At 33.8% G+C, this 12,001-nt stretch overlaps 1 protein-coding gene across 2 annotated transcripts in view; it reads right to left on the bottom strand.

Annotated features, from left to right (window-relative positions):
* The window catches only part of LOC106616925 (chaoptin), a 244,135-nt gene extending 240,552 nt beyond the window's left edge, over positions 1-3,583 (bottom strand). For both annotated transcript variants that reach the window (XM_014233860.3, XM_036359758.2), the window contains exon 1: positions 3,037-3,583. The gene's annotated coding sequence lies outside the window, so the exon portion shown is untranslated. The remainder of the gene's footprint in view (positions 1-3,036) is intronic.
* Positions 3,584-12,001: the final 8,418 nt, after the last annotated feature.

Raw genomic sequence — 12,001 nt, 5'->3', positions numbered from 1 at the left:
AAAAAATAATGTATAAAACTTAGCATAACCACAGGCGTTGTGGCATGCTTTAATGAAGATGGTGGCGGTGCTGGTGGTGTTGCAGTAGTGAAAGTAAGCCAGCCAAGTCACCAGAGTCGAGCAAGAGTTGTGGAGTATTTATTTAAAAACTTTGGGCACAAAATCTAAGGACAGCCACACACACACTCATAAACATGTAGTTGCAAGCGTGGGAACGTACAACTCACTGTCAGAGCTTGAGTAGTGAAAGTCGTTGAGCACATATAACTGTATGTAAGTGTAGCCGATGTAAGAGTGCGCCAAGTGAACTTATTTTGTATTTTAAAGTTTTTCGGTTTACTGGCGTGAAAACTTTGTCTTCTTGAGAGCATAAAGTTCAAATAACAGTAGAACTAAGAAGCACGTCTAAGCAGAAATATGCGCAGAACTCCTCTTAGTTCGGGGTTAAAAGTGATGAGAGTACATAAAAGCCGGCAGAAATGTGTTGTCGGGAAGTGGAGTGGAAGTGCTACAGATGGTAGGGATTAACAAAATTGATTGGTGGAGGGTAACAGCAGTTTCATTATTGGTAAATACATATTAGAAGCATATTAACTAGTTATTTATAGATTAAAAATTTTTTTGAAATTATCTTAATGGCTTACAGGAAGCTAAAAAAGTATAGAATTAGTTAGAAAAAGTAAACTTGATCAGTAGTTTAAGGTGAAGTTCCTGGTTGTATATGAAAAGAAAGTATTTAGTTTCAATATAAGGGTACTTCAAATTAATCCATATAAACTATAGCCCGATAGAATTGCAAAACGTAGATTTCATTGTGAACAGTTGTCTAACAGATATTTATTTTGAAACAGCATGTAGGAATATTTTGAACTTGCGGAATATATAATACACTTCATCACGAAATGCGCTGTACGAATATTTTGAACTTGTGGAACAAATATTTAACTTCACCGCGAATAGCAATTCGCCTTAGAATCCAACAACTAGCAATAATATTTTCAAGAATCTAAAGAGTTTGAACCACTTTATTGGTACATTTTGACTTCTAATCACACAAATATATTTTGTATCCAAATTTTTTTATGAAAATCAATTTTGGATGAGTTCCCCTTTTGACAATAGCTAAGCACTTAAAAATTTTTATAAAATAAAATTCTCTTTTAATAAAGCTTTGCAAGCACCCTTTAAAAAGAATTCACATTTATGTTTACTACTCTAACTTCAAGCAAAGTTGAGGCCTTAGTTAAATGTTCTTGTCTACATTTCGGCGCCATAACATAATTTCAAAAAAAAGGGTTATTATAGAGATATTTTGTGTGAAAATAACAACACTTCATTAGGGCAAAATACATATAAGTTATTTTCAGTGATACCTTATCTATAAAGTGTGAAGTTTTTGGAGCACAAGAATATGCAAATATTTGTACCTGCTCTTCCGTCACTTGCAGAAAACTGTTGAAGTAAATATCTGACTAAAAACTAGTAATTTGATATGATAACTGGATAATATAACTACACGTTTATTATTATTATTAAGGAAACTTTCGAGGTTTAATTCATTGCTCATAAAAGTATGCAAGACATTTCACTGATGCTAAAATAAGAAAGTGACTAAGATAAATAAGTGGCTTAGTCACCGATAATATATAATCGTAAGTTATATTTAAGCATATGATACCATAAAGCTGAAGTTTGGTAACATATAGAGTAATTCTTCCATGCACGGGAAGTAATTTAGGTTACCTCCACGAGTTGCATTCTGGGTAACGCTTAATGAACTGCGGTGCATTTTGTATATTTGTTTTGCGGAAATACCGTGGGAAACTCTTTTCACGTGGTCAGACTATATCAAAAGTTGTATTTAAATGAAGATGCAATTTTTTACACATTTACTAAGAGCGGTTTATTTGAAAGCACAATTTAATCAAAATTTTGATAAAATTGCTGAGTGCGTAAAATCACTTACAATAGAATAAACGTAAAATACGAAAGACTAAAACAATTTCTTATTGACAGCCTAGAGGTATGCTTTAATTTGATGTGATATTACTTTTGAAATTTATTAGAACTTCAAAATGACTAAAGCAGACTTTTTGGTAAAATAATTAAAGGCGAAAATATTTTTTAAAAAGGAAAAATTTGTTAAATTCTCGAGTTCTTATTTCTGAATAGAAATTATGCGCCTTGGCTGCCAATTAGCACTACTTTACTACTTGAGAATATCTTAGAGTGCGGCGGCTGTTCGAGACACAGTAAAGAGGGGAAGTTCGCAGACTGCAAATCTCAGTTATCGCTTTTTTATTTATTTTAGGGAAATATTCTGAAAATTTTTTTTACTATAGTTACAGCGTCCCAAAAGCCATATTGAAATGAAGTTGAAATTTTGTATACATGCTAGGAGTTATCTCTTTCAAGCCATTATGTTATTATAATTCAGAGTAAAACTGCTGTAAATACCTAAAGTCACTTATAATAGCGATATAATTTGAAAATACGAAGAAGTAAAAAAAATTTAAGACAGCCTAAAGGTATGCTATATTTTTTAAAAGTATTTCATTTAAATTATTATTAGGATCAATAAGTTAAACTTATTGATATATTTAAAGAAGAAGGAAACATTTTTATTAAGCTTAAATACTCTATATAGACAATTATTGGCTTTCTACCTAAATATACTCACTTCCATTTTATCTAACATGAACAAAATTTTGAAAAATCTCTAAAAAAAAATTTCACTAAAACAACTTTAAGTCTAACCTATTTTTGCGTTTAAACTGACACTTACTTTTTTAACTTTTTCAAACCCAAAAAACATTTGAATAACTGCCTAGAACTGCATACTTCTAGGCTTCAACTATTAAGCTGATATTTTTGTCAACTTAGGATGTTTCTATGTTCAGCATGATATTTTTTTTTTGTAAGAAATAATATTTAGCAGAAATAATTTTATTTATTTCTAGATCCTACTACATATATACATTTAAACTCAACTTAGTCACTTATTAAACACTTAACAAATTCAAAAACTTTGCTTACTTCTCTGCTACGCTTAAGTGCCGCAAAGCTTCACTGCTTGCCACAAAATATTTTTGTTTACTCCCGCAACTTGCAATTCAATAAACACTAAACACTTGTTCACACACACAACTCGCACCAAAGTTTATTCCGGTTAACTCGGGCAATTTTGCCACGCTAAACTATTTACTTTACTGCTTTGCTATTGTGGATGAGCGTGTGCAGTTGTGGTTAGCATCTTCACTTTTCACAGTATACTTTTTTATGCTTCATAATTCATGTAACTGTATGTGAATGAAGCAAAAATCATAAAATCAAGCATTCAATCAGTTAAGCAATCAATCAAGCAATTAGAAGATCAGCTGTGATTGCTTGTGAGTTTTTCGAGTTGAAAATATTTTTCGGTTGTTTCGGATTTTGTTTTGTTTATTGAGGAGGGAAATCAATTAATGAAGAAGTTTTCCAAAAAACTTTTGACTAGTATTGATTGCTGAGATTGCAAAATACCGAAAAATGAGCGCAAATATTTTGACTACATTTTGTTTTTGTTGTTGTTTTATAATTAACAAGTTTTCTCTTTTATATTTACTTATTTACATATTTTTCAATATTTTTAAAGTTAAAATTAAAATTTTATTTTTTTACTTGCTGTAATTTCACTTTTTATTTTCAGCAATTACTTTCCTTGCCGTTTTTACTTTTTGTTACTTTCTCAATAGAATTTTCAATCAAACATTTTTTATGTAATTTTATCAATATTTAAAATGTACACCGTCCAAGAGTTGAGCTCAAAACCATTCATTAAACACTCTATCCACCAGTAATATTACTAAGCACTTTCCTTTCTTAACAAAAAACACTCCGTACCGTTATTACATCAACCGTATACTACAATACTAACTGACATTCAATATTTTATCGTATGTTTTTGTGCCTTTGCCACACCGACAAACACTTTGATGTCATAATACACACACGAGCTATACACGTTTTTGTATCGACGACGACCACGACGCGTACGCGACCTCCAAACACACCAAAATCGCCACCACCAACGACGTGAGTGCGATAGCAGCAAATAACTTTCGTATACTGAAATTGCCCTACGACAATTGTCGCATTTTATGCGACAAACGTAAATTTCGATGCACTTCGGCTGCTGGCGCAATCGTATTTTATTTGCTGCCTTGTGCGACGCTGTGTTGCTGTGTTTTTTAGTACAAGCGAAGCTCGAAAACGAAGTGGCGTTGAGCCTGCCACCTTGTGCTCGACAGTGCTTGTGAAAATGCGCATTGTTGGCACAATTCGAAAATTCAATTCAGTTCTTTATGTGTTTATATGCGGTTGACTCGTGTGAAATATGTTGTCCTAGTCCTGATTCGAAGTACAGATTTGTATGTTTGCATGTACATTAATGGAAATATATCGAAAATGAGCGCAAGTGAATGTGTGTTATAAAATGCGAATATCACGCGAGCGCCAGAGCAACTGATTTCGAATTTTCCAAACGCATGCGCGTCAAATGAGTGCAGGGAAGTGAGAGCGAATGTTGGCTTCGGCTTGTGCGAAAAAAATATAGAAAAATTTCGAATTGTTCGAAAAAACATCGAATAATTCGTGGTTATTTAAGAAAACCTATTTCTATATATTATATATTATTCAGAACATAGACTTTCTTAAAGCATTATAAATATGTAAACAAACATACCCTCATCTCCAACATTGCTAAACTTCCGAGAAAATGTAAGAGGACTTTCAATTGGGTCACAATTCACTGCATTCAAGTTTGGAGTATAATTGAAACGGATTTTGTTCTCAAGCTACAGTCAGTGTCTGCGGGTATATATTGCGCCATAAAAATACTTATTATAATCAATTTTGCTGAGGTTGGGTATTAGTTTTGTGGGTTCACTCATTTAAGATCGGAGGCAACGAAGTAAGGCACCGACTGTCCTTTTTATACAATATTTCAATCGTTGATCTGCGCTTTGTTGAACACCTTTAAGACTCAACAATATAGATTAATCTAAAAGGCTTACGTTGGCATAAAAATCTACATCCGTTTCTAAGGATCTTCATGAGACCCAACTTGAGAAATAAGACGTTTCAAACTGAAAGTAATAGATTTTGTGAAAAAGTAATAATCATAGAAGAGTGATAAACAACTAAGGTGAAAGAACTAAAAATGCATACGAAACAAAAAAGGTTCAAATATCTTCGATGGCATTGATTTTAATGGAAAGGAATGAAATGGAATGGAACAAAATGGAACAAAATGGAATTGGAACATAGTAAAGCTAAATGAAAAATTTCGACGGAGTTTTTGGAACTAAACTTGCAATTTAATGGTGTGCAACAAAATAAAATTGAAACAAATAAAAAATTATAAGTAGAAAAATATATTTAATCACAAAGATGGTAATGGAATAAAGTAGTTCATTAAGAAGAAAATACATTTAAAAGAACAAAATGGAATCGGAACGTACCGAAACCAAACAAAAAAAATTAATGAAATTTCGGAACAAAATTCGTAAATGAATAGTATGCAAACAAATGGAATTGAAACAAATAAAAATAATGACTGATATTTTTAAGGATATTTTTAAGCGTAAAGAGGGTAACGAAACATAGTAATACGAAGTTTATTAGACGGTTTTCGAACTAATACATACTAAATCTGAAAAAAAGAAAAAAAATACCTAAAGTTATGTGGGTTAAGTCGTAGGGCTGATCGTCGCACTAAAGGTAACGCATGATCTCACATGACTGCTGTAAACGCTGAGTATATATGATTATCAAAACTCCGAAATTTGGATCACCACACTCTTATCTTATGTAGACGAGTTGGCTAATATCAATACCAGCCACTTCGCCAGGTTCGCTTAAGTGACACAATCGGACAATCTCCTACCATAGCGGTGAGATGACTCTTACTAAGAGCAAGTACTTCAGAGGACATCATACTTTCCACTCTAGTCTAGAAGTATCCAGCAGCACCATAAGTTTTGGCTTGTCAAGCCCACGGGACAACATAGCTATAACGTTAGAGCGCAAAAGCCAGACAACAGAGTACCAACTCGTTACCAATCTGATGAAATTGTGGTAAGGGTTTCCTTTCCAGCAACCTCATCGGCTTTGCAGCTTTCAGCGAGTCCACTGTGACCCGGCACCCAAACAAATCAGATAACTAAGTAGCTACTGACAAAGAATTCAACAATTTCCCGACTAATCTTGAGTGCGCTATAAGCGACTTGAAGACTAGAATTGTCGCTCTGATAACAAGGTGAAAGCACACCTCTATGAAGGAAACTTGACATCGTAGAAATACATCTACTGTCTACCACCTCTGCTTGAGAGACTCTGCAGTGGTCTGGTAATCTGAAACTAAAATATAAGGAGAGCTCGTGACAGAAAACTACCTCTCCAACATTTTCCCTAAGTTTCGACTCATCCGTTAAAGAGCTCACTCCACCTTTTGGAGTCTGGCTTTTTGTATAACAATTGCATCGATCTAGACTTAATCGAGTGGAAAACTTATATTTCATTGTAAAAAGAGTTAAACCGAGATTAAGTGGAATGAAACAGAATGAAACTAACGGCACTTAAAGCAATTAAGTAACATTAAATAATGAGAAAAATAAGATTTAATGGAAGAAAATGAGATTATTTGGTAGAAAAACTGATATTCAATAAACTGCAAACGCAATTCAGTTGAATTATGTGTACTCTCTTTTAACGGTAAATTCGGAAACTCATTTACATATATAGTGTACGTATTGCAATAAATCAACGCCGCTCTCAGCCTCATATGATGCATCAGCGAACGGCCAATATCCGCAGCGTTTTAAGCGCAGCAGACTACTGAGCCGCAGCCAGCGCATCAACAGACCCAAATAAGCTAAAGCCATGGTTTACCATTGCGAACATCTTCAAAAGCGTACACACTGTAAGGCGATTCCACTGAGAATACTGTACGTACCTGCTTACATAGCGTCCGTCCATTCATCTTCTGCTGATGCGTTGATTTTAATATACAAGTACATATATATATATTTTTTCATTTAAGCGCTATAAGCCCACGCATGCTTTTTATACCCTGCACTGGGTATATGAACTTTCCCTCGTTGATTTTAGTCCCCAGAAGGTATCACCGAAGACACTATAAAATATAAAATATACAAGTAAGTAATTTATCAGCTTGACAAGCAGAGTCAACTACAGGCATATCATTCTGTCTGTTTATGTGTACATACGCGAACTAGTCCCTCAGTTTTAAGTTATCGAACTGAAACTTTGTACACGTCCTTTTCTTCCAAAGAAACTGCTTAGTCGACGGAACTGCCGATATCGGATCACTATAGCATATAGCTGTCATACAAACTGCACGATCGGAATCAAGTGCTTGTATGGAAAACTATTTGCTTTGACGAGATATCTTCACGAAATTTGGCACGTATTATTGTCTTAAGCAACGATACAATCTTCGAAGAAACTATTCAGATTGGACTACTATAGCATATAGCTGTCATACAAACTAAACGATCAAATACATGTCCTTGTATGAAAAACTTTTTTATTTGACGAGATATCTTCACAAAATTTGGCACGTATTATTGTCTTAAGCAACGATACAATCTTCGAAGAAATTATTCAGATTGGACTATTATAGCATATAGCTGTCATACAAACTAAGCGATCGAATTTCTTTATACCATTTTATGATATCAAAAATGCAACTGTGAAGGGTATTATAGCTTCGGTGCAGCCGAAGTTAATGTGTTTTCTTGTTTGTATATAAATTGAGCGTGTTTTCGCTTAAAGCCAGCATTTAATTTAAATGTGTGTGTGTACGCCTACCAATTCCATTGATTTACAAATATATATATATTATGTTATTTTGTGAGAAAAAGTACAGCGGCCATACCACAACATATCAAATTGCACTTACGAAAGCCAATAGCTGACTTAAAAGCTTTTGTGGCGCACACACCCACATACCTACATATACTTCTATCTGTGTATATGTGTTGTGCCGCACGTGCTTGGTGGCCAGCAACAAAAGCAGCGTACTACGGGCATATTTAATAAGATTACCTGTTGAGATAAATACTTATGCATAGCTACGCGTGTGCTTGTATGTATGTATGCATGTAAGCATGTTGCCAGCAAAAGGATTTATTACCACAACACCCGCGAGCGCGCACAGCTACATGCAAAGCATATTGCGCATATTATGTTAATATGTATAAAAATACAACAACGAACACAAGACCTTACAACAACCAAAAAAAAAAAGCGTACAACAACCACATTCAAAAAAAAAAAAAACAATATTATAATATTAACTGGCCTTCTTTCCGCTCATCTTCTTTATCTCTTGCTGCTTTCCAAACTTTTTTTCTTTTTCTTCTTCCTCAGTTCTGCTGCATATCACTTACATGCTTACTTAACTAGCCGTTCACCCCACCGCCGCGCTGAGACTTTAATCTGCCACATGTCATTCAATCAGCATTCAATCAGAATAGGTTACGTATACGACATGTCGGTCACATGCTCTAGCCCTGGAAATATTATACTATGCATATATTTTAATAAATATATAATTTTACTTAAAATATATATACATCAGCTTACTGCATGTGCGCGTGGCCTTCTTGGTATGTCAGAAAAAAATTTATAAGAAATTAAATTGTGCGATTTAAGCACATAAAGGCGCACAAATCCAATATAAAGCCATTTTTTTTTAACAAAAAGTTTATAAAGTTACTACTAAAAGCTAGAGCTATAAGCGACATCCACCTTTAACTAACTTAATACAGACTGGATACTGCCTGTCCCAACGCTCTTCCAATATATATTTATAATACGCGCAGCTACTAAGTCCCATTGCAGCAGTTTTAGTTGGCATTAAATTCTTTGCCTCAATTACTTTGCAATTATGCGTAAAAATTAATGAGAAAATTTCACCACGCAACGTGCGCGACTTAACGGTATTTTTCCTATTTTATTTATTTTTTTTTTTTTTTGCTCTCGCAAATGACTGATGGTTTGCAGCGAGCTACGAGCGCAAGCAAGTTGAGGACAACAATAATTATGACACGTGTCATCCGTCTAGGGTAGATAGGTGGCAGCGTTGGAACGCAGCATGACAAATATAATTAGAAAATAAAAATAATCTAAAGCAAGAATAACAAAAATGTATATAAGAAATATGAGCGCACATCCCTCAAGCGCAGCGCGAAGAGCAGCTAGTGTGTGTGTGGGTGCTTTGGCAGCATTCGTTGGCCAACTACATAGACAGGCTACATAGATCGACACTAATTAAGAAACGTGAGATAAATTACAAGTAGCCCACGGCAAGGAAAACAAAATTTACAAAAAATGCTTGGCAAAATAGCAAAATAAGCAGCTAGGCAGCGGAGCGTGGAATAGCGAACGCTGACAGTTACATGCCAAAAAAGTTGCGTATAAAATTTATAAAACAGTCATTTGTGTCCCATGATACACATAAATAGAGACGTGTATCCTGTCGTTAGTGAATGAGACAATGTGTTGGCATTTGCAGAGTGGAGTAGATTTAAAAGCAAAACAATTAAAGGATGTGAACTGCAGGGATTGAGAGTAAGGTCTGAGAGTAGTCTGTAAAAAGCAAATAAACACAAACGAGAAAGAAAATACATTTTTTTGTTGTGAATGTAAACAAATTACTCGAAAGTAAAAAAAAAAAAAATTATAAAACGAAATGGTATGGAACGGAACGGAACAAAGTGGAATGAAACACGACTGTAATATTTTAGTGTTACAGGAAAATCCTAAAATTTTTACTGAAAACTACAAAGTAATATTAACAGGAACGAATGGAAATGAAACAATTTTTGATTTTGCTTAAATTTTCGTGCATATTTGAAAAAGAAATTAGTAAAACGAAATGATATGAAACAAATCAAATTGGAATGAAACACGACTCTAATATTTTAATTCAAAAGAAAAATTTGAAAAGTTTTAATAAAAAATACAGAGTAAGACCAATTGGAACGAAATGGAATAGTGCAATTTTTGATTGTACTTAAATTTCTAGAAAGTTTTGAAAAAAAATTAAATGTAACGTAATGGTATCGAACGGTACAAAGTGGAATGAAAAACAAATCTTATATTTTAATATATGGTAAAAGAAAACTACCAAACTTTTTACTGAAAAGTACAGAGTGAGATCAATTAAAACGAAATGGAATAGTACTAAACAAAAAATCAGGAAATTTGTGCAAAAGCATCAGTTAAGTGCAAAAGTATCAGCAAGTGAACGAAAATTTTCCAATCAAGAAAATAAGGTAAAGAAAATCGGAGCATAACGAAATGAAATAAAACAAAGCCATTTAATATAAACGCAATATTAGCACAGGCGAAATATTTGAAACACCAAACATTTCATTCAGACAAGACAAAGTTCGTGAAGTAGAGATATGATGCAATGAGAGGAACAAAGTGGAATAAAATACAACTAATTGCGATACAGCAAAGAATAAGGAATGAAGAAACTGCAGTTGTCATGACTGGAAATTGTTTGAAACCTGAGAAAAATGAAATGAAATGAAACAACTGAAAATGAAACACAACGCAATATTAAAGGAGGAACGAGAGTATGCAAAATAAAACAAATTTATTAACGAAGTAGTCAAAAAGAGCGATATACCAGCGCAACCGTATAAAATTTATAGAAACACTATGAGAAGAACAAGTTGAAGAATAGAAAGGAAACGGAATGTAATTGAACAAAAAACTCTGAATAGCGCAAACCTGAAATGAACACGAACATGAGCATTCAAGCTGAAGTTACATGAAACATAACAAAATAGAATGGTGGTAAGAAGAAGAGAAAAAGTAATCTTCATAATTCTCTGCCTGGAAATTTTAAAATAAGGATGAAGTGGAATGATATTCAATGAAGTTTATTAGAAAAGAATTAGTATGATTAGAACTCTAAATACGTAAAAAACAAATTGACTGAAATTAATGAAATGGAAGTGGAACGAAATGAAACGAATTGGGGAAAAAAAATGTTGTGCACAGTCAAGAATCAGTAGAGAAAATGCACAAATGAAAATAGTGACAATGGTGAGGCAAGGGGGAATAGAAAAGTTGGAACAAAGTGGAAAAAGTGGAACAGACAAAATTCTAAGCCAATAAAATTAAAAATTAAGTATTTATATGACCTGGTTTATGAATACAATATAAAAGAAAAGTTGAGAAGCACATGAAAAGGGAACAAAATAAATAGAATCGGAACAAACAAATGAAAATATTTAGTTTATATTTATGTACCTATACTGAAATGAGAAGAAAAGTTGAGAAAATGCACAAAAGTGGATTATGATAGTAGTAAAACAAGATGAAATATGAAAATGGAACAAAGTGGAACAAAGCGGAAAAAGTTAAACAAAAAATTCTAGCTTAAAAAAATAAAAATAAAATATGTATCTGACCTAACTTATGAATACAATACAAAACAAAAGTTGAAAAACACATGGAAAGGGGCCAAAATAAAATGGAATCAGAACAAAAAAACAGTCTTGAACCGAAATATAACAAATTACGGAAAATAAAAACTTAAATCTCAGCCAAACTCACTGCCAGTTCTCTCGAGCTTTCAACAATTCAGCTAAAGCAGAAACAGTCAGTTAAAAGAAAGACTAGCAATTTCCAAAGCAAACAGAAAAAACTCTTAGATACACAAAGTCACCGCAATTCGTGACTGACATTCGTGAGTGATTTGTCCGCTAAACAAGCCGAAGAAACGACGCGGCAACGCAACCGCAAAGCATAAAGCACACAGCAACCGTTTAAGCGGCACGCACCAGCAGCCATGGCAAATAACGGTAATAGTAAAGCGAGCGAAGCAGGCAATCAGCCAGAACAAAAGTACGAGCGATGGACATCTCGCGGAGAGACATGCACTATGTGGTCGGTTGCCAGGGAAAAAAAAAACAGA

The sequence above is a fragment of the Bactrocera oleae genome, chromosome 3, assembly GCF_042242935.1.
Source record: "Bactrocera oleae isolate idBacOlea1 chromosome 3, idBacOlea1, whole genome shotgun sequence".
Lineage (NCBI taxonomy): Eukaryota > Metazoa > Arthropoda > Insecta > Diptera > Tephritidae > Bactrocera > Bactrocera oleae.
This window is presented reverse-complemented; position numbering and strand designations above follow the sequence as displayed.